At 33.4% G+C, this 22,916-nt stretch overlaps 1 long non-coding RNA gene across 1 annotated transcript in view; it reads right to left on the reverse strand.

Annotated features, from left to right (window-relative positions):
• Positions 1–12,054: 12,054 nt before the first annotated feature.
• LOC129218569 (uncharacterized) overlaps positions 12,055–22,916 on the reverse strand; it is an 81,716-nt gene continuing 70,854 nt past the window's right edge. Inside the window, exons 3-4 of the long non-coding RNA XR_008580339.1 lie at positions 21,302–21,410; positions 12,055–12,338 (exon numbers count right to left, since the gene is read on the reverse strand). This is a non-coding gene — a long non-coding RNA (uncharacterized LOC129218569). The remainder of the gene's footprint in view (positions 12,339–21,301; positions 21,411–22,916) is intronic.

Consider the following 22,916-nt stretch of genomic DNA (forward strand, 5'->3'; position numbering starts at 1 on the left):
TTTAGAACGTGAACTAAGGCACCAGGAAAAGCAATTAGGCAACAACAGAAACGGATCCATGGAGGGAACTGGGGGAACCTTCTCCTCCCCTCAAAACCCCCATATATACCTAAAAAATTTCACAATAGAGTAGAAAAAATCTTCTGTTTTATAGAACTTAAACTCGAGGAAAAGCTCCAGAAAATTCGATCAAACAATAGCAGAGGCGGATCCCTGGAAGGGAACTGGGGGAACGTTCCCCTTTCTCTAAATTCTCATGTGTACTTAAAAATTTTCACAACGTATTACAGCGAAGTTCTCCAGTTATATAGAACTTTAGCTTGAAGAAAGGCGCAAGAAAAAGATAGGAGAGAATTGCAAAAGCAGATCTAAAGAGGAGAACTGGGGAATGTTCCCCTCTTCCCTGCATAAAAATAAATAAATAAATAAAGACAAACCTGTTTAAACTGTTTTTTGCATTTATTTGGTGAAGGATTGATCATTATATTTAAAGCTACTGCAATTCAGTGGCGCTATTAGAGGTGGAGGGGGGGGGGGACACAGGGCGACAGGATCCGTGATCCCCCAGAAGGCCGAGTAGAATGTTTTTGTAAAACATTTCCTATAATTAAAGAGAACAATAGAACGTACCTTGGAAACAGTCGCCTTTTTTAGTCGGTCTAAAAATAAGAAAGTCTTCATAATGTCGGAAGTCCGCTTCCTCTGCCAATACTTTTAAAGCGCGTCTCAAATCTTGTTTTCAGGACTTCAATTTTGAAAATTTTAAAGGGGAGAACTACCTAACACCTCGCATTCTAATAACATCAAGAATCGTTTAAAATTGCTTTTTTGGAGCTTCAATTTTTAAAAATTGCCAAACCCCTGACGTTACCAAATATGGTCTACAGTCATTTTTTTAAGATGTCGATAACGAAAAATTTCCGGACAAGGGTCCGAATGCTCCTGTAGAAAATCTGAACATTAAAAAATTAAGGTTTTGAAAAATTTAATGGGGAAAGTGTTTAAATCCTTTATCACAGAATATTGCTCAAAAACTTCTTTTTTCTAGGACTTCAATTTCGAAACATTTTTTGGGAAAAGCCCCAGAACCGTACTGCTCGAAGTATTGTCAAAGTTAGTCTGTAACTGCGTTTTTGGAAATTCAATTTCAGAAAATTTAGCGGTGGGATTTTCGATTTAAATCTATTTTACAAAAAAACGGATGCAGCCCCCCAAAAAAATCCCATCTCTGACCCTATTGTCAATAAATATCGCCTATAATTGTGTTTTTAAAACTTTAATTTCCGCAGGCGGCCCCCAAACCTTTCTTTTTCGTAACATCACCAGAGGCCGTCTAAAACTGCGTCCTTAAGACTAGAATTTCAACTTTTTTTTTCAACAACCGCCCTATCAGATGGTGAAAATTTTAAAAGTGCACCCTCTATAAAACTTTTGTGGTTGAACCACTGGTGCAAATATTATTTCCTTTAAGCACATACAAATAGAAAAATGAACAAACTTTTAAAACTAATTATTTAAGAATTGTACTTTTAGAATTTGTAATGAATACATTTTTTTCATAAGAGGCATTAAGAAGCAGTAGATACGTTGTAAAACTCAATATTTATGGTTATTTTTTAATGAGTAATTTCATATAACTCCCCCACCCCCATAAACATACTTGCTAGAAAAGTTCCCCTCCCAAATCCATAGTCTGGATCCGCCCCTGATTTCAGGGCCCCTCTAAGGCCCGAGTAAGATTTTTGAAGACACTGGGCATGAAATTCATTTTGCCCCCCCCCCCATTCCCACTTATTCTGAAGCTGTAAAATATTTTGCTACTTGCGTATTAACACAACCATGCTCATGATATTTCAGTTATTTAGCAGATTTAACGCAGTGATTGTTTATTAGACTATGATAAATTTTATTATGTTAACATGGTTTTGAATGTTTTAAATTAAAGTCAACTAAGTAAACTACAGTTATGTTGTTTTCATTGTGTTTATATTGTTATAGGGATACTTGATCCCTGGGATGATGTATCCCTGAAACCAAAGGGCTCGAGTATCCTTAATATGAGATTTTTGCATACTTTTTCTGTTATCAACAATCAGTGGCAGTTTACTAAAAATCTGTCTTAAAACATTAACGACTGCATATACACTGCTCGACATTGAAAATGCAACACCAAGGAGTAGTAGTCAGAAAGTGATGAAATTTGGAAAAAAGAACGAGACAGCATGGAATAATAAATGATCTTAATTTCAAAATGATAGGCAGAATACATGCAGAACGAGAACGGCGTCGGCTTGTAGGACCACCGCGGACAGCGATACACGAAGAAACATGTCTAATCAATAAGGGTGCGGATGGTGTCCAGAGGGATGGTTCTCCATTCCCTTTAAACCATTTGCCACAGTTCGTCTTCTGAACGAGGCAGGGACAGAGTCTGCAAGCGGCGTCCAATCAGATCTAACACATGTTCCACTGGTGACAGGTCAAGAGAGTATGGTGGCCAGGGAAAGATCTGTGAGCCTTGGAGAGCATGTTGGCAGATGCGAGCACTGTGTGGTCAGACGTAATCCTGCTGAAAAATTGCATTAGGTAGCCCTTGACGGTAAGAGATTGCCACCGGCCGCAGCACATTATCCAAGCATCGTTGGGCCGTCATAGTGCCCTGAATACGAACTAGAGGTGATATGGAATTGTACGCAATTGCGCCCCAAACCATTATGCCACGTTGTCGTGCGGTGGGACGTTCCACAGTAACTGCCGGATTAGATCTGTCTCCACGTCGACGCCACACACGTATGCGGCGACTATCACCGGATAAACAGAAGCGGGATTCATCTGAGAACGCGACATTTCGCCGTTCTATCATCCACGTCGCTCTAGTCCGGCAAAATACTAAACCTTGTTGTCTATGTTGTGGGTTCAATGGCAGTCTTCTTAGCGGACGCTGTGATTGCAGACTACGTTCAACCAAATGACGGGAAATGGTTCTGGTTGACAAGGGAACATTCAGGGTATCTTTTGCACCTGCTGCAGAATCGAGGAACAAGTGACTTGTGGGTCTGCTACAGCTTGTCGGTGGATGCGTCGATCCACGCGTTCTGACGTCACTTTGGCTGCCCCTGCACCCCTCAATCTTGCCACATTTCGTTGTTCCAACCATCTTCGGCACAGCCGATGCACCGTGCTCGCATCCATGTGGGTATCAGCTGCGATTTGATGTATGAACCAACCTCCCCTTCTCAGTCTAATCGCCATACCCCTCGTAAAATCGTGTATCTGCTGGAAGTGCCTTCGTTGACGGCGGCCTGGCATTCTCTCGTGTTATGCGTATCCTCCAAGACAAAAACAAAATTTCTTCGATAATTCTCCAGTCAGAAATAACGACACGAATATTGCCCATTCTGCAAGTTCCTTCCCTTATATCTTACTTCACGTGCGTCGGAGAGCTGCGTATTTCACATCATTTACATAACTCAGTAATGTACGTCTACTTTAAAATTTGCATAAATTTCTGAACACTCCTTCTTGGTGTGAACATTTTAAACATTTTAAAGTACATAACATGAACATTTTAAAGTACACTGCTCGACATTTTCAATGTCGAGCAGTGTACTTTAAAAATTACACTTCGCTGTTTTTTCAAAGTTGTATATAACAGATAATGTAAACTTCAGAATGCATTCTTTAAAAAAAGTTTTCTTTGACACATTCAGACAATCATTTCTTGTGCTAAAATAAAATGGATGTAAAAGGCAAAGTGTTGCCAGTGTTTATATACAAGTATAACTTTAACGTTGTTGTCAGGTTGCAAAGCTTTACTTAATGATTTTGGGTACATTTTTGGCTGAGGGTTTAAGTATCCTCAGTTTCCCTCAATTTCTTGTAATAAAAGTGAGTATTCATACATTATGTGTTACTTCGACTTTTCGGTGTGTTACTTTTAGCGAAGAGCAGAAGTTTCTGCGCTACAGACGTTCCAGAAATGAATATTCAGGTCAGATCTTTTTTATTGATTCCTTCTAAACCCAAAATTAATGATGCGTTATTATTTTCAACAAAACGCACTTGTAGTGAGAGCATTGACGTGTCCATTACTAACAATATTGTTCGCTTTGTAGAATTTTTTCCAAGCAAAGTACAGGAGGAATACAGAACTCAAATCCCAGATGAGGATTTTTTGGTACTATTATATTTGAAGAGACACGGTAAGTTGTGGATTTTCGGGAGAAGTTTCATAGGAAAACATAAATCAAGTGATTTAAAAGATTTAACTGCCTACAATTATGAATTCGAGATATCTTATCTTCAAATGAACTTATTTGAGTACTTTTCTGCTCTAATTATTAAAATTTGAGTTATAACTGAAAATTAATTAAAATAGTCATTTACGTCTTATTATCAGCATATATATTGAAAAATGGTGCACACATGTCACAACCGTAACCATGATCAAAAATTCATAAAATTCCATTTTTCACAGCCCTATCGCTAATTTTTTTTTTTTTTTTATAAAATCATGTATGATCAATAAAGCAATTGTGAAAAAAATCCCTAAGATCATAAATGATTAACAAAAAAAGCTGCATTTTTCAATGAACTCCAGAAAACCATGTCTTTTGTTTTATTATTATTTTTTTTTATTTATTTATTTATTTTATTTTATTAATTATTTTTTTTTGCGACCTTAACCACATATTTTCTAGATTTTTCTTTAACTTCCACTAATTATCTCAAACTGATGTTAGGTGATAATTATGTTGGGTGTGAGCTTTATCATTTTTTGTTCTCATAAGAACCGAAACTGCATTTTTGAATAAAAAATTAGCAACTGAAGTTATGAACCTCAGGACCGTAAAAATGGATTAGCCCTAATGTAACTTTTTTAAAAAATAAATTTGGTGATTTTGCATTTAAAATAAACTAGCCCACCCGTGCTGAACTCCGCACTGTGCTTCGAATCGTTTCATAAGGCATTTCGCTATTTCAAAGAGCATTATGAAGAAGAACCGAAAAAAGTAAGCGCACAAGAGAAGGCATGTAATTTGAAAACATCAGTACCAAAACCTCGTTAAATACAACATTATGATAATTTGACCATCGCTCACCTTTTGGTTGTATGTATTTTCAATGCAAACATAAATATCATTAAAAGTATGACTGAGTGACTTGTGAAAAAGCAGTAATTTTGCATGTGAAAAAACAGGTTGTGGCAAATACAGGCCTGCCCATGTAAGCATCTGACAGAAAAGAGATATTTATTGGCATGGATTCGAACTGGCGCCATTTTGATAAACAGCAACTCCAACAAACCTAGAAATTGCACCTTCCTTTTCGAATGCTATTCATTGGAGGAATGCGTAATAGAAAACAGCAAAAAAGCTTTTTGCTGAAAAAAAAAAAAGATCATGCGTCTATGTTTTGTCATTAGCCAGCATGATACGATTTAAAAATATTTATAAAACATGGAATTTGATTAAAGAATGAGGAAGATCTCACGTAGCGATTGAAACAAACATTCCAGAGAAGTAATAAATTAGATTGAAAATAAGTTTTTTTTTATTTTTGAATATTGAACAATTTCCCATAGCAGGCTGCTTTAACCGTTACGGCTTAAATGCATGCACATGTTTTTCTTTTAATCTAACACTTAAATTCAAAACCAAAACCAGTTGTACCGAGTCCGTTTTTTAAATGTAATTTTTTGAACGTAGACAAAAGACAAAATGTTTTTTTTTCAGCTGATAGCAGAGTAGAAAATGATTTCTTACTAATGAAATTGATAATAATTTTAATGTTTTATATCGTATTCAAATAAATAATTAAAGGTTTACTGGGTGGAAATCGTAGTTTCAATTTGGTGTAGTATTTTTTCATTTGTACAAAAGGTAGAACACTGCTATTAGAAAAATCTACATTTCAGCATACAATGAAAATGTTTTTTGCACAAAAAAGATTCCCTTGAGGTAAATCTAATACTTTTTTATGCTTACATTATGCTTAGTGGTCTGGACGGAGTCAAAGCTTAAAAAAAAGGAAGAACACCTTTCGATTAACATTCAATTTATCTGAATAATAACTGTAGGCTGCATAAAGGAGTAGAAACACCAAGTAGCATTCCCACTGCATTTATTTTATTATGTGTGTTATCTGTTGTATGTTATGAGTACGTGTGATGCGTAATATTAATTTAAAAAGCTATAATGGCGGACAGCCCTGGTGGGCCCGAAATTCAGCTAGTTTATAACCGAAAGCTCTACCGAAAAATACTTACTAATTTAACCGAACAACTAAGTCCAATGCTTTTAAGCTTTATTTCACAATAAAACATCTTTATTGGGATTTTTTTTGCCGGAAGGGACACAAAAAATTTGTTAAATTGTACAGTCGACTCCCGCTACATCGCGATCCGACTTAAGAGAAATGGCTATAACAGGATTTTTTCACCAATAAAGAATTTTAGACCTAACGCGAATTCCTGGAAAAACCTGAACATTTTTGAAAAGGAATCGTGGTGTGTTAAGTATCGGCTTTGTTATTAGCTACTAAATTTTTCTTTTCCCTCAACCCTTTAGCATCACTAAAAGCGTAATTTCCCACAACATTGCTTATAACTACTCCTCATTTTCCATTTATTTTTTTTTCATTCTAAATGTGAAAGTTGATAAAATATAATGACACCTAAGAGCGCTGTTTCATCTAAAGTTTGAAGATAGAAAGAAAAAGAGAAAGTTTCTGACAATTGAAGAAAAGCTAAAGATTATATGCTTGAATGTTATAAAATGCATCGAAGACAGCACAATTAGGCAAGAGTGAATCTTCCATTTGTACTATTAAAAGTCAAAAACAGGAAATCTGTAAAAGTTTACCGAGTAGTATCTAAGCAAAATGCAAAAATTATCAAAATGGTAGCTACTCTCACATTATGAATTTAAGAAATCATTAAGAGGGATTTTGTCATAGATGGAAACGTTATAAAAGAACTAATGAAGCAACTGTATTGTGTATTTAACAATATATAAGAATAACCGTTTGATCACACAGCATACATCTTAAGCTACAATTATCATTACTGGATCTACTGTACATTACAACTATACTGCCGTGCTAAGCACAGATGTGGTATCTGCAGTAGAGCTCAAAATGAGAAATTGATGATTAAAGTTTTACAACTCGTTTCTTTGATTTATGACTTAATTAAATGCTCAACTTGCAGTAGTTTTTTCGTAAATAACTTATCTAAAAACGGTAAGAGAGTATTTTTGTAAAAATCTTAATTAAAAATCAATAAATGTAGTTACGACAAATTTTCTTTTCAAAACCTTTTCATATACTAAGCTATTTTCACCGTAAGTGACAATTACTAGGCATTTTTAGGGTTATCTGCACAGATACGACAAAAATAGCTTCGTCAAACGTGCTCAATGTATCATTAAATAATACTGAAGACATCTGCTTTCTTTGGACTTAGCTGTTTCGCTTTATTTTGTTAATACAAATCTAACAGAATTTACCTTCTGAAAGGTACCATTTTCAAAACTCTAGACAGTTAAAACTGTAATCCATAACAATTTTCTGTTTTTATATTCAAAGAATGTGTTTCTTTTTATAATGTTTTATTTTCTAGATTCATTTTTACCGAGCATGAAGATAATTTTGACAGCAGACGATACTCAAATAAAAATATTACTGGCCGTAGAATGAAATGAGTTTTTTTTTTTTTTTTTTGCATGAAAGAATTAGATATGAATATTTTACATGCATTTCATTTTTAGAATTTGCATTTTAAATAAACATTTCAATAGAAAAAGCTGAATATTTACTTTAACAATTATGCAAAGTTATATTAGTTTTTATTATCAACCTGTAATATGCTGCTTTACTAAGGTATAAAAGTCGTATCTGGGTCATTCCATGTCAAGTGATCCAAAATTTGGGAAATATTTTCCCTCACCCTTTTGTATTTCTTTGAAATTTGGCTCATCGGTTGTACCCTTTGAGGTAATCAAAAGTCCAAATTTTTAGATTTTTATCTCTATTATTTCATTATTTATGACACTTTGATTTTTCGAAAAACCCTCTTTTTTTTCATGGATGCTTGAACATAAAATGGACGATAACTCAGCACCAAATATAGATAGAAAGATTTGGTAAAAAGCATTTTAAAGTACATTAGTTGCTGTTTAATAGGATATGCAATATGACTATTTTCAGAATAATTTTAATTTTTAAAAAATAAAATTTAATTTTAAAATTTAAATTTCTCAGAAAAGGTATAATGAATTTTTTAAAAAAAATTCTCAAAAATTTGTGTGTATTTTATCTTTATTTGCGCAAATTTTCAAGTTGGGATCTCAATGGGATCATATTTTTATGAATTTTTAAATAAAATTTGACTTATGAAATAATGACATTTTTCAGATTCTAACTAGTTAAATATGGGGTTCTCTTACTGGGGATGGTCTAGTAAGTAATAATTGATCATAACTATGCTTGAAATGAGCTGACATGAATTTGTAGATTAGTACCCCCCCCCCCCCCTCCGCCACACAATCACTTTTTGTCCTTTTTTTTCTCAAAACTTTTCGTAATGTAAAAATAAATAAATAAATAAATAACCAAAATAAATAGTAAACTTATTAAAAATTGGTAAATGTTCTTCTTTAAAATAAGAAAAGCCCCCCTCCCTCCCGGACCACCACTTTTATTATTTTTTTTTTCAAAACTATTTTCAAAATGTAAAAAATAAATAAATGAATAAAATAAAACAAAATGAATAGAAAACATATTAAAAGCTAGCAAATGTTCTTCTTTAAAGCAAGACGAAGTACACTACCCCCCCCCCCCCACTCATCCACACATACGATTAACACTATACAAGTATCACGCCTCACCTGATGGGTTTTTTTTTTTTCAGACCAAGTGTTTCTTTTTCAATTCGAACTTCACAAAGTGTACTTTATTAATTCACTATCTGATAAGGAAAGTTATGATTCATTTCATCCCTTACCCCTGCACCAACTTTCAATATTGGAGGGAGGAAAGATATAGTTTGCCACAAGATCATAGCAAAATAGGAGTGTTCCCCCCGTGTTGTTTCATTCTTTTCACACTAAACTAAAAATAAATCTAAGTGTCAGATCATATGTCTGTCACATAAAACTAAATGTCTTTCTACAACATTCGGAGTGCAGCTGTTTTTTTCTTTTCTTTAATGCTAGCTTTGTTTTAATTTCAGTCGTAAAAGAGAGCAATGCAGCGAGATCTATTTATACATAAATTAAAAGCAGTTATAGATCAAACAAATTTTGCTAGTTTGAGCATGACCTTTCATGCTGTTAAGTTTCATTCCAGATTGCCTCCACCCTCCTCCTCCCCCCTACCGTCCCAGTTTCCGAAAGAAAAAAAGCTGTAAATGAGTGGTTCTATTTGTCTGTTCAAGTTTTTATGACTTTTAGTTTTTATGACCCCCCCCCATTTATAAGCTTTAGTCACTACTGATGTTTAGCAGCGTGCGTCCCAGTTTATTATGGTTATAACTCTTACGTGCCAGCTTTTTTTTTTTTTTTGAATACTGTTTTGAAAAAAAAAAAGATAAAATGTGGTTGTGTGGCGGAGGGGGGGGGGGGGGGGGGGTGTTACTAATCCACAAATTCATGTCAGCTCATTTCAAGCATAGTCATGATCAATTACTACTTACTAGACCATCCCCAGTAAGAGAACCCCATATTTAACTAGTTAGAACCTGAAAAATGTCATTATTTCATATGTCAAATTTTATTTAAAAATTCACAAAAATATGATCCCATTGAGATCCCAACTTGAAAATTTGCACAAATGAAGATAAAATACACACAAATTTTTGAGAATTTTTTAAAAAAAATACATTATACCTTTTCTGAGAAATTTAAATTTAAATTTCATTTTTTAAAAATTAAATTTTTTTTGAAATTAGTCATGTTGCATATCCTATTAAACAGCAACTAATGTACTTTAAAAGGCTTTTTACCAAATCTTTCTATCTATATTTGGTGCTGAGTTATCGTCCATTTTATGTTCAAGCATCCATGAAAAAAAGAGGGTTTTTCGAAAAATCAAAGTGTCATAAATAAAAAAATAATAGAGATAAAAATCTAAAAATTTGGACTCTTGATTACCTCAAAGGGTGCAACCGATGAGCCAAATTTCAAAGAAATACAAAAGGGTGAGGGAAAAAACTTTGGATCACTTGATATGGAATGACCCATCTACAAATTACTAAGAAAAAAAGTGGTAACTGCGCAGATACCACTTTAAAGGCTTAGTATTTGTCACTTACGTTCAAATTGCCTTAGCAAACTAAGCAAATTTGCAGTTACGACTTTTTTCTTAAAGCTTTTTTTAATATTTCGCATTCACAAATCGCCAAAAAACTTGAGATTTAGGTAAATTAAATTACTAACGACCACCTGGTGTCAATAACTCAATTTTGATAAAATGTGCAGATACCACATCTGTGCTTAGCACGGCAGTATAGTGCATTTGTTTCTCTTACTACATACTGTACGTACCGTAGTGGCTTATTTTATGTATTTCTTTCCCATTAATCATTGATTTTGAGCATCGTAGCAGTATTTTCTGTGGAAAAAAAAAGTTACTTTTTAAAAAATACAAATAAAAACTCGGTTTTTTCTGTAAGGAACAGTAATGTATAGTTAAGAAATGGTTTTTAACAATTTGAGGTGATGTTTACAAGTGTCTAAAATATTTGGGTATGTTTGTAAAAGTTTTTACACATACCCCTTTCCACAACGCGAAATTTCAACTTACGCGAATGGTCTTGGAACGCATCCCTCGCGTAAGCTGGGACTCGACTTTATTAGAATTTTGCTTAAAAAAAGAATCTTCATAAGAACTACAGGCTGCATCAAGGTTTTGAAACAGCAAGGGGAGTTTCTGAAAACTTGATTTTTAGACCGTAAGTCTATTTTTGATCATTAGCCGGCCTGATAAGTTTTAAAATGAGGGGGAATTTCTTCAAGAGATAAGATCTCGCATACTGACAGAAAAATAATCCACAGAAATAATATATAAGATAAGATATTGAAGAGAAGTGTTTTTATTTTTGAAAATTTTTACAATTTGTTATCGCAGGCTGCTTGAACCCTTATGACTTAGATGGTGGCATGTGTTCATCATTTAACAGCATGGTTAAAATACAAAATAATTTGAACTAAGTTCTTTTTTAAGCGTATCTTTGGAATGTAGTAAAAATGTGACAGGCTATTTGTTTGTTTTTTTTTTTTGCAAAAAGAAGAAAAAATATATATTTTACCCTTTAAAATGAGGTAGTAATTTTTTTTATTTGTACAAAATGTAATGAGTCAAAAAACTCATTAGAAGAATCTGTATTTTACTATACGATTTATTATTTTTTTCTGAACAAAAAACAATTCCATTGTAGTCTGAAATCTTAAACCTGATACTTATATTTTCGCTTACATTATGCTTTAATTTTCTTACTGGAGATAAAGCTTTAAATAAAAAAAAAAAAAAGAAAAAGCTTTACAGTTAAGAATTAACTTAGCTACATGTTGCATAAAGTTCTCATAACAGCAAGGAGCATTTCCATCTCATTTATTCTATTCCCTCATATTCGTTATTCATTGTTATTAAGTGTCCATGTATTGCAATATTTTTCTAATTTTTTGATGCAGATTGTCCGGACATGGGCCCAGAACACTCATTCTCCTTGGTTACCAGTCGAATGCTCTGCCATCGAGCTATTCAGCTCTGTCGGTCACTGTGCAAGTTAAAGTTATAAATTTAACCGAAAACCTCATTCTGGTTCTTTAAAACAGGTTTTTTTGACAGAAAAAAAACAATTTTTAGACTGTGGGTCTATTTTTCGTCAGTAGCCTGCACGATAAGCTTTAAAAACAGGTGTAAATCAAAGAAATTGTTCAAGAATTGAGGAAGATCTCGCATAGAAACAAAAAACAGGCTACAGAAATAACATATAAGGATTTTGTAATACATTTCAAAATACAATTTTAACACAGAAATTTAAATTTTATTTTATTAAAGGAACTTCAAACATAAAAAAATATACACAGAAACATTTTACAAGATGAAGTATGAAAGTTTACAAGATTTGCAACATGAAGAATATTATTCTTTCTCATCATTGTTTGTTTCTTTCATTTCATTTTCAGAAGGATCTACGTTTTCGGCATTTTCGATTTCCAAATTGCTTTGGGTGTCTTCACTGCAGCATGGCTCTATATTCCCACTTACATCTAGATTTAATGGGGTACAATCAGAGTCCTTGCTACAACCCTGGAACAGACTCTCCATTTTCATCACTAAAAATATATATATATAATATTATTAATTATTTATCAAGGGAGGGTGCTTTAATTGAACTTTAAATCATATATACCCATTTTTCAAAGGTTTTCATGGGAACGCCATAACTTTTTCAATACTTTATCAAACTTTAAAAATTAATAAGTCTTTATTTTAAAGATTTTTTTTTTCACTACTTTTAGCAAAAAATGAAGAGATAAATTACAATTTGGTTGTTTTGTTGAGGAGGGGGGGGGGGGGGGCAACATATTTATTCTTTATTTTTATTATGCATTGATTGCCTCAATGCATAGCATCCTGAAAGGGAGACCCGTTGATTCATTTTGTTAGAGAGTCACGCTAATAATGCAAAGGTTGTGAGTTTAAGCCCCCAACAGGACCACAAATATCATTTTAATCACTTCTTTTCTTCAGCAAGATTCTAATCTAAACTTTCATGAATCCCAGAACTCATTGCACAGCTCTGAGCAACAGTTCTGTTGCTAAAATCAGGAAACAAGACATTTGTTTTTAAATGGTAAATGACAGCCCCGTGGCAGAAAGCTGCCGACACGGCGACATTGTCCCAGAATGAGAGAGAGTTTGTGCAAAAAGATTTTGCACTAAGGGACGGAAAAAAAGGGATAGGGGAAAAAAAAAGGTCAGCAATAAAATTATTCTGCAGAACAATACCAAAGGATAGCTGTTTCACCGGTAAAAAATTTAACTTGACTATGAATTAAGGAAAAGGGCTGATTTCCTATAAAAAATAAAATAATTGCAACAATTTACAAAAAAAAAAAAAAAACTTTGGCAAGGCGCCAAATCGAGCGATCATATGATGACTGTGGTAGTCTGCAATATGGTGAGATCGGTAGGTATGGCATGGATAGAAACCAGTTCTAACCAGAACTTCTCACCATGTGGAGCGATTTTAAAGCAACCCTGTGTTGATCAAAGAAGAGTGGCTGGAAACGCACATGTTTGTGTTTGTGTGAAAGACTTGTGCCGACTTGCTTTTTTTCACCTCTGTTGAAAAATTAATTTAAGCCCTTAAAAAATTGCTTATTTGCGGTGTCGCAAGTTGCAGCAACAGAAAACAGATGGAATACTTGATAAATTGTGTTGTATTTTGGGCTGACCAATCTTTATTCAGATAGGGGTGATTACATGAATGAAAATCTCTTTGGAGGAGTTATAGATTTTTTTTCTAAATGCATATTCTATTTAAAATTCTTTTTTCTTCGCATGGAAAGGGAACTTTTGTTTGCTCCAGTACTGGATTTAAATTATTTTTTTCACATGAGGGAGAGGGCAAGGGTGCCCACCTGGCAGGGGGGGGGGGATCCTGGCAAAGACTGAGACATTAAAATTTGTAAGGGGGGGGGGTGTTTTGAGGGGTATTTTTTTCATAGGGGATCTCCGCGATATTGAAGGGGGTACGCCCTTGCCCTTAGGGGGAGGGGCAATCCTGGGATGGGATTTCTTTTTTTGCTTTAGTATTTTAATAAAATCCTATTTTCTTCGGGGGGGGGGGGGGTTGAATTTTCAATTTGTTCCGACTAAAATGCGTTTTTTAATTAAATTTATTTTCTTTTTTGGAAGAGGGGGATACTGTTTATAATCTTGGTGTATTGCACATATTAATTTTTTTATGGGAGGGGTGCCCTTTATTTTTTCATTTTTTTTTCAAAATCAGATGCATGTTTTAGTTTTTTTTTTTTTCAAACTGTAATGCATATTTCAATTAAATACATTTTCCTTTTGGGAGGAGGGGGATACTTGGTTTTAGTTGTGTAAAATGCATATTTTAATTTAGTTTTCTTATGGGAGGAGGAGGGGTGATCCTTCTTTATTTTTTCAAATCACATGCATGTTTTAGTTTTTTTTTTTTGGGGGGGGGTGGGCACAAACTGAAATGAATATTTTAATTTAAAAAAATTTTTTCTTCAGATTTTATTTCTTTGAGTATTGAATAGATGTTGCATCTAGTTTTCTGGTATTAAAAACTACAGATAACTAAATGTTAAGAGATTAAGACTGAAAACTTAAATATGAGAGTAGCATCTCTGTTTAAAACAATCACCCCCTGCTATAACATAATAATTTACACTAGCATTACATAAATCAGCATAATAATTTACATTGCTTTTGGTTAGATTTGATTTTTTTTTCCTCCACTTAACAATTGCTGTTACCATGGTGTTAATATTTTTTGCCATATAGACTTAGCTCAAAGTTAGATTTTTTCCCCCTAGCGAAAACTGAAAATCTGTTGGAAACCCTGATACTGAGCTTTAATGCTTTTCGTTTTTGTATAAATGAATTTACCTAAACAAGAAGTTGTGTGAAATTCGTTAATAAATAAATTTTCCACTTTCGAAATGAACTGCTCTTAAGTTTGTCCATTAGTTCATTTTTCACTTCACAGAGCATTCTTGCAGAAAGAATTAGATTCAGAAAATTTGTTGCAGAAAGTAAAACAAAAATTCTGCCACAGGGAATGATAGTATAAATTTTTTACAAATATTCGAACAAAATTTATTTTTTTGCATTATTATGCATTGCTTTAGTGTATAGCATCTCGTGATGGAAGTAGGGCTGCAGAGTCGGAAGGAAAATGGCTGACTCCTGGATTTTGAAACATTTGACTCTGGCTTTCTTTATTTTTTCAATCCCCCCCCCCAATGGGAAGGAGAAAAAACCCTTCAACAGAGATTGAAATATTAAATCCCCTGTGAGTAATTTTTGTCAAATATGTTATCCCAATTGCAAAAAGTATTACTTTAAAGTTGTATCTTTGATAGAAAAAAATCCTTAGGGATTCTAATGACGTGAAAACACAAAAATACCATCATCAAGAAAAAGCAGTTTAAAGTTTTTCTTTTGCATAAGAACACATAGCGAGCATGGCCTAAAACCACTCATAACGTTTTAAATATTTGAACTAAAGCAATGAAACTTTTTCCCTGTGTTCAGAATAGTTTTCAGTTTTGAAATAAGCAATACAAATTTTTTTGATCATAAAAAAAAAAATCGAATTTTGACATTTTGAATTCAAATTATGTTTTTTGCAATCATGAGTGTGTGTGTATGTAGGCGTGTGTGTTTCTGTGTGTGTGGGGGGGGAGGGTACACAAAAAGGGAACCGCGCTCTGCTATGCCATCCAGGGCTTCCAGAGTACTGACCTTTCGGCCGGGGTCCCCTAAACCCTTACAGGAACAAAATCCAATCACTTACGACTCTAGACACCGTGGACCCAGGTACAGACCTGACTCCGGTGGTGTCCATTGCCTACTTGTGTGTAAGGGGTATGTGTATGTGTGTGTAGGCATGTGTGTGTGGGTAGTTGTGTGCATGAGTGTTTGTGTGTGGGGGAGGGGTATGTGTAAGTGTGTGCAGGCATATGTGCTTGTGTTTGTGTGCAGGCATGAGTGTGTGGGTAGCTGTGTGTATGTGTAGGTGTGTGTATGTGTTTGTGTATGGGGGAGTAGGTGTATGTATGTGTGGTTATGTGTTTGTGTAGGTGTGTGTGTGTGTAGGGTGCGAGTATGTATGCATGTAAGTGTAGGATATGGACACAACCTGGAGACGGTTTTTGCAAGAGGAGCAGCATCGTGAGGCAGGTCGACGGTGGTGCTTTAGAGGGAGGATTGGGGGGGGGGGGGGAATAAAATCATAGGACATAAAAACAGTCAAATGAAAGCAATAAGCAATTGTTGATTGCTCAAAAAAAAAATTAATTTGAATTTTGACATCTTGAATTCAAATTATATTTTTCGCAATCACAAGTGTGTGTACGTAGGCGTGTGTGTTTGTGTGTGTAGGCATGTGTGTTTGTCTGTGTGCTGGCATAAGTGTGTGGGTAGTTGTGTATATGAATGTGTGTATGTGTGTGTGGGGGAGGGGGGTATGTGTGTGTAGGCATATGTGTTTGTGTCAGTGTGCAGGCATGAATGTGTGGGTAGCTGTGTGTGTGTGTGTGTGTGTAGCTGCATATGTATGCGCGTGTGTGTAGGACATGGATGCAACCTGGAGACGGCTTTCGCTATAGGAGCAGCATCGTGAGGAGCCGGTCGACGGTGACAGGGTGCGGAGGGTGGCAGTGGAAAAATAAAAAGATAGGACATCAAAACAGTCAAATGAGAACAATAAGCAATCGTGATTGCTCAAAAAAAAAAAATGAATTTTGACATCTTGAATTCAAATTATGTTTTTCGTAATCACGAGTGTGTGTTTGTGTGTGTGGGGGTATGTGTGTTTGTGTGTAGGGGTATGTGTATGTGTGTGTAGGCATGTGTGTTTGTCTGTGTGCTGGCATAAGTGTGTGGGTAGTTGTGTATATGAATGTGTGTATGTGTGTGTGGGGAGGTATGTGTATGTGTATGTAGGCATATGTGTTTGTGTCAGTGTGCAGGCATGAATGTGTGGGTAGTTGTGTGTATGTGTGTGCGTGCGTGTGTGTAGCTGCGTATGTATGCGCGTGTGTGTAGGACATGGATGCAACCTGGAGACGGCTTTCGCTATAGGAGCAGCATCGTGAGGAGCCGATCGACGGTGACAGGGTGCGGAGGGTGGCGGTGGGAAAATAAAAAGATAGGACACCAAAACAGTCAAATGAAAACAATAAGCAATCGTGATTGCTCAAAAAAAAAAATTAAAAAAAAAAATTAATTTGAATTTTGACATCTTGAATTCAAATTATGTTTTTCGATACCACAAGTGTGTGTATGTAGGCGTGTGTGTTTGTGTGTGGGGGGGTATGTGTGTTTGTGTGTAGGGGTATGTGTATGTAGGCATGTGTGTTTGTCTGTGTGCTGGTATAAGTGTGTGGGTAGTTGTGTATATGAATGTGTGTATGTGTGTGTGGGGGGTATGTGTATGTAGGCATATGTGTTTGTGTCAGTGTTGCAGGCATGAATGTGTGGGTAGTTGTGTGTATGTGTGTGTGCGTGTGTGTGTAGCTGCGTATGTATGCGCGGTGTGTGTAGGACATGGATGCAACCTGGAGACGGCTTTCGCTATAGGAGCAGCATCGTGAGGAGCCGGTCGATGGTGACAGGGTGCAGAGGGTGGCGGTGGGAAAATAAAAAGATAGGACATCAAAACAGTCAAATGAGAACAATAAACAATCGTGATTGCTCAAAAAAAACCAAAGCAAATTTGCTTGGAAAAAAAGAAGAGACTGGGGGGGGGGGGGGACTAAACAACCCGAAAGAAAGTATGACAACATTTTAGTAAAGCCAAGAACAGGGCATGTTCAGAAGACTGTTTCGATTGTCAATAAATAAGGATGTATTTTTGTGCAGAAACAGAATTTCCTTATATCACAATAAATATATTCATACAATGAAAGTTAAGAGATATTTAAATGAAGCATTAGGGGAAAAAAACTCAAAGAGATTTCTAATGATGATAAACTATGCGCTATACAATGTATGATACACTGTTTTTTGATCCTATAAACCAGCAGTTCCCAACCCGTGGGCCGTGAGCAGCTTCTTACTGGGCCGTGGATACTTCTAGAGAATCGGAACCAAATTTACGAAAATTTACTTATTAGATGTACAGTCACTCAAAAGCTCTCCCTGACTCATAGCCAATAAGAAACTTTAGGATAAAGATATCTTGGGAACTTTCCTCCGTAATAGTAGATGAAATTTAATAAAACATAAACTCCTTTAAAGAAAATTGCAGAAGAAACTAGTATAAGCTTCAAGTTAAAAATGCTCCTTCTCTGTTGAACTAGCATGACTAATCAGTGAATTGAAACACTTGAGGGGCTTTTCAACAACCTACCTATTTGAATGAGACTTTTCATTTCAGTTTTTTAAAAAAATAATACAGAAATGCATTGATGTTGCGAGTAATTTGAGACAAACTGTCCAGTTTCAATCCAGATATCAACATTTTTGTAGAGTAAAAACAGTGTCAAAAAAATCTCATGGAGCTTTATCTTCGATTTTCTTACTGCTATGCTAGTTAAGTGAATGCCAATAAAAATATTATCTTTCTCAAGTATTGTTTTGAAAATTGCTTGTACAGTGTATCTATATCAATGGTTGATTGATTTATTTTACTTATGTTTTAAAAAATTATACATAAATGTATACTAAAAAATCAACTTCAAAAATTATTAACGAATATGTTTTTAAAATCAACATTTGCAAATGAATAATAATAATAATAAATAATAATAATGTATTTAAAATGAAAGATTTAACTGAAACATGAAAAAACCCATATTTTTGAGTACTATGTGGGACACTTAAATATTGCATGAGAGCAAAATCTCCTACTTAATGCTAATTACCTACCTTATTTTTTATATTTTTTAGCTTTAAAAATATATTCAGCTAAAAATTTACCTAATGTTTTTAAAAAAAATATATAGAAAAATATTAGTCTTTTGAAGAAAATTATAAATTTTAGGCCAAGTGCAAGACACTTTAATATTTTTAACTTGAATCAATGTTTTTGTAGTTCATTTGGGGCTATCGGGGCAACATTTTATCAATATGAAATTTCAAAATGATTCTCTGATCTAACTCAAGTAAATTTTCACCAGTTTTCCCTAAGAGCTTCTTTTTCTACTAGGCCTATGCCTGGGGCCCCATCTGCCTAAGGGACCCCAAATTACCTCAAGAATCAGGCAATACAACAATCAAAAATACATACACTTTTAAAATATTAATAATAAAAAAACATGACTTGTTAATTGGAAAGAATCTTCCTTAAAGAATTTTTTTTATTTTTTCTGCCACTAATGAATTAACAGTGTCACAATTTTAAGAGTCCCCAAAGGGGATCCATAAAGCCACATAATACATGATTTATGCTAGCGGGGTTTGTAAAAAAAAAAGGATTTCCAAAAAAAAAAATTTTTTTTTTTTTTTTTTTTGGTTTAAACCGGGTTTATTTGGTTCAAACAACTTTTTGTAAGATAAACAATTTTATTTTAGGAAAATCATGATGATTTTATCAATTAATTGTTTAAGGAACGTTAAACATTCATATTTGTACCTAATTTCTTTGTAACTAATTGAATAATTAAGAGTAAAATCTTGTAATTTCATTTCCTCATATGTAGAGATTTCTGCAGGAGAATATTGTCTGGAAATCTTTAACTACTATAAAAAATACAATACCTAAATAGGCCTTGGTATAAATAATCAAAGAAATAATTTACTGTGCTAGTTCAGACACTAATTACAAACAACCAAGAATAATTTCTTGTAAATTAATTTCCTCATAATCATAACTATCTACGATAAACAAAAAAGTAAAATTAAAATCACGCATTCTTAAACATGAAAAGCATTTTTCAGTACCTACAAATGAATCACAAGTCTGATAAAAATTACAGAACTTTAAAAATCAAAAGATCAACACATATTTTGTTTAAAGATTAAAAAAAAAAGTTACAAATCATGTAATTTATTTACCTAATGTATGGGTGACAACAATTACAGAAACAGGACAAGTAGTTTTTAAGAAAATAATGTTTTCCATGGTACAGAAACATTATTTCTCCTGGTTTAATGCATTTAGGAATACAATTTTTTTATCAAAGAAAAAAAAATTAAGAGCTTCAGTATGGAAATACTCTTTTAACAGATTTTAATAATGAAGACTTACAAAAATTAACGTCGCCATTCATACATGACACATTTTTCATTATATTTGAATAAAAAAAAGTTGTTTGAAAGGTGATAATTTAGCATTAAATTTTTTTAATAAGAGCACTGAGTTACAAGGATATTTTCTATTTTCATAATTTTATATATTGTCTTTTCTTTCTCTGACTGCATCGTCTATCGAGGATGCAAAAAGTGTGCAGGTATGAGCACAATTTTATGCCCACTCTAAGTGTTCATGGACTTCTTTAGTTCTTTTTTTTTTAATCTTGTCATTTTAATATTTTAGCGTTAAAATTTATATACACTATGCATTGCTTCAATGGTACATAATCTCAATAAATCTTAAGTAATCAAGCAAATTAGGTAGTAAATGAAGTTTTGGGTAATATATGCTATTTGGACTCTTTTCAAATGCGAATTGTATATTTATGTACCTAATAGGAAAGCTGCATTGATTAAAAAAAAGAAAAAAACAAAGGAAAACTATTTAGCAAACTTGCATTACCTTAAAAAATATAAGTTTTTAAATTTATTAAATCTGTTACTTATCTATAAAGTTTTGATAATTACTTTGCATCAATAAGATTTTACTCTTGGCAATAATATGTAAAATTTATGAAAACATTTGGGGGGGAAACAATGAAGTTTTAAAAAAAAAACATTTAAAAAAAAAACCACTTGGTTTAAACCAAACAACCCTGATGCATAGTTCTGTAATAGACAAAGAGGCCCTCAAATATGCACTTTGATGGTCCCCAAACCTGTAAATCAATCACTGCATTCCAGTATAGAATATTTAGGGGGCCTCCAAATTGTTTTGGGCCAAGGGCCTTACTTTTAATTACTTGCGCTCTGCATAACTTTCAACGAAAGGTCACATATCTCTTTATGCATAAGGTGTAGAATTCCTCTGAGGTACCAAAAATATAGGAATCTTTTGGAAATATAAGAAATATAAGATGATTTTTGACCTTTTTGGAAAATATAGGATTTATAGGAAATATAGGACGACTTTCATCCCTGCAATATCAGCAAAAAAAGCCTTTTTATTATCTTAAAAGATTCAGACTTAATGAGGTCTCTTTGTATAGCAGAATGATTCTTTTTTGTATGCTGAGATGTAGATTTTCCTTCAGTAAAAATGAAAAAACAACTACTACTAATAGAAATTACACACTTTACAAAGTCAACATAAAGATTTTCCAAGAGTACTTTAAAGGATGGAATGGAATCTAAAACTTAAAAATAAAAAAAAATCATTTGATTAAAATCACAGATTTAAAAAGTTGACAGCTAGTAAAAGCAAACTCAGATTCTTAGATAATGAAAAATAACTTACTTTAAACTGGAACCTTCTCCTTTAGAAAAAAAATTAGTAATAGGTTTCTGCCAGGATGGGGTTGGTCGAGGACAATAAGGATTTCCTCCAGCATATCTATCGGTCTTCCCTATATAACAGAAGGAATTTTTCAACTTCATTAGAACTTTGTATGAATATATATACAGGATGTATCACAATTCCCTACAGGATTTGGGAGGCTTATTAAGACAAACATATTACCAATACAGCAATAACGTCAACTTTACTGCAGAAATAAACTACAAGCAGGGTATCTACTACATTTCAAGTTTTAAAATCCCCGACTTTCCATGATTTCTGCTCGTAATTTTCCATGACTCACAGGATGCAATTTTTCCAGAAAAAACATTATTTTTCACAAGAGTATCTAAATTTGTGTTTTGTGAAAATTAATTGTAACCATCTCATCTATGCTATAGACATATGTTTAAAAAAATTTAAATTAAAGAGAGAAATGTAACTATCTCCACTACTATCATAACTAAAAAACAATTTATGCAACAATGACTAGTGATACACATGAAATAATTAGAGTTTCAACTTAATTATTTTGCTACCAAGGACATGCATTTATGAATCTAAAATTTCTCGGAATATTTTTTGGATTCCGATAAATCATACAAAATTTTTATAAAGGAAAGAATTTACATGAAAACAAATTTATTACTTTTTCTCGGAAAAATCTGATGCGATACACAATCATTTTTCAATTACTTAAAATACTGAAAAAAAGTTTTAGCTGCAAAATAATTTAAATAAAAGAAGCTTGAAGCTTCAAACATACAGCAATAATGATAATTAGGATAACGTCCCCAGTAATTGGCACTTTAAGAGTTTGTCCTTAAACTTACCTCTGTTTTCATTACTAAGAAAAATAATATTCACTTGCAAATATTTTTGTATCAAAGAATACACATCTGTGCATCTATTTAGTTCACTAAAAGCAAAACTATTTTAATAGATTTTTTATTAAAATATATGCATAAAAAGCTACCAAAATCACCAGTAATTAGCACCAGATACCAGTGTATGGCACTTTGTGATCCAGTGATTGGCACGTATTTATAGAACTAGAAAATAACTTTATTTTTCCTTTTCATTACATGCAAGTTTTATCATCATAAGAAAGAAAATTAATGTTAATGTAAACTAAGTAGTCTTACATAAATTAATGCTAAATTACACGTCTTCATGTTGAAAAAGTATTTTAGAGAAATAAAAGTAAATCTGGAGTGTAACATGGGAAAAATATCCAGATTATTGCTGTTTCATCAGTTGGTACGCAGTTTTGATTTTACGAATTATAGCCGATTCCACAGAAAAAGGAATTTTACCCAATGGTTCTAAGGGACCATAAAAAATGAAACAATTCTCTACATTCGCAATACTTGACTCTGGTGGTCAAACATATTGGCTTTTTCAGGGATGAAAACAGCCCAAAGTCAAAAAAGAGGAAAAATTGCACGAGTTAAAAATTTGGATTTTTTTTAGTATTACGCAAAACTATACATATATATTGATACTATGCTGTCTTTTAAATATTAATAGAAAAAAATTATTTCATTCTTAAGCCCAAACATTTGGTGAAATTACA

This window comes from Uloborus diversus, chromosome 3 (assembly GCF_026930045.1).
Source record: "Uloborus diversus isolate 005 chromosome 3, Udiv.v.3.1, whole genome shotgun sequence".
Taxonomy (NCBI): Eukaryota; Metazoa; Arthropoda; class Arachnida; order Araneae; family Uloboridae; genus Uloborus; species Uloborus diversus.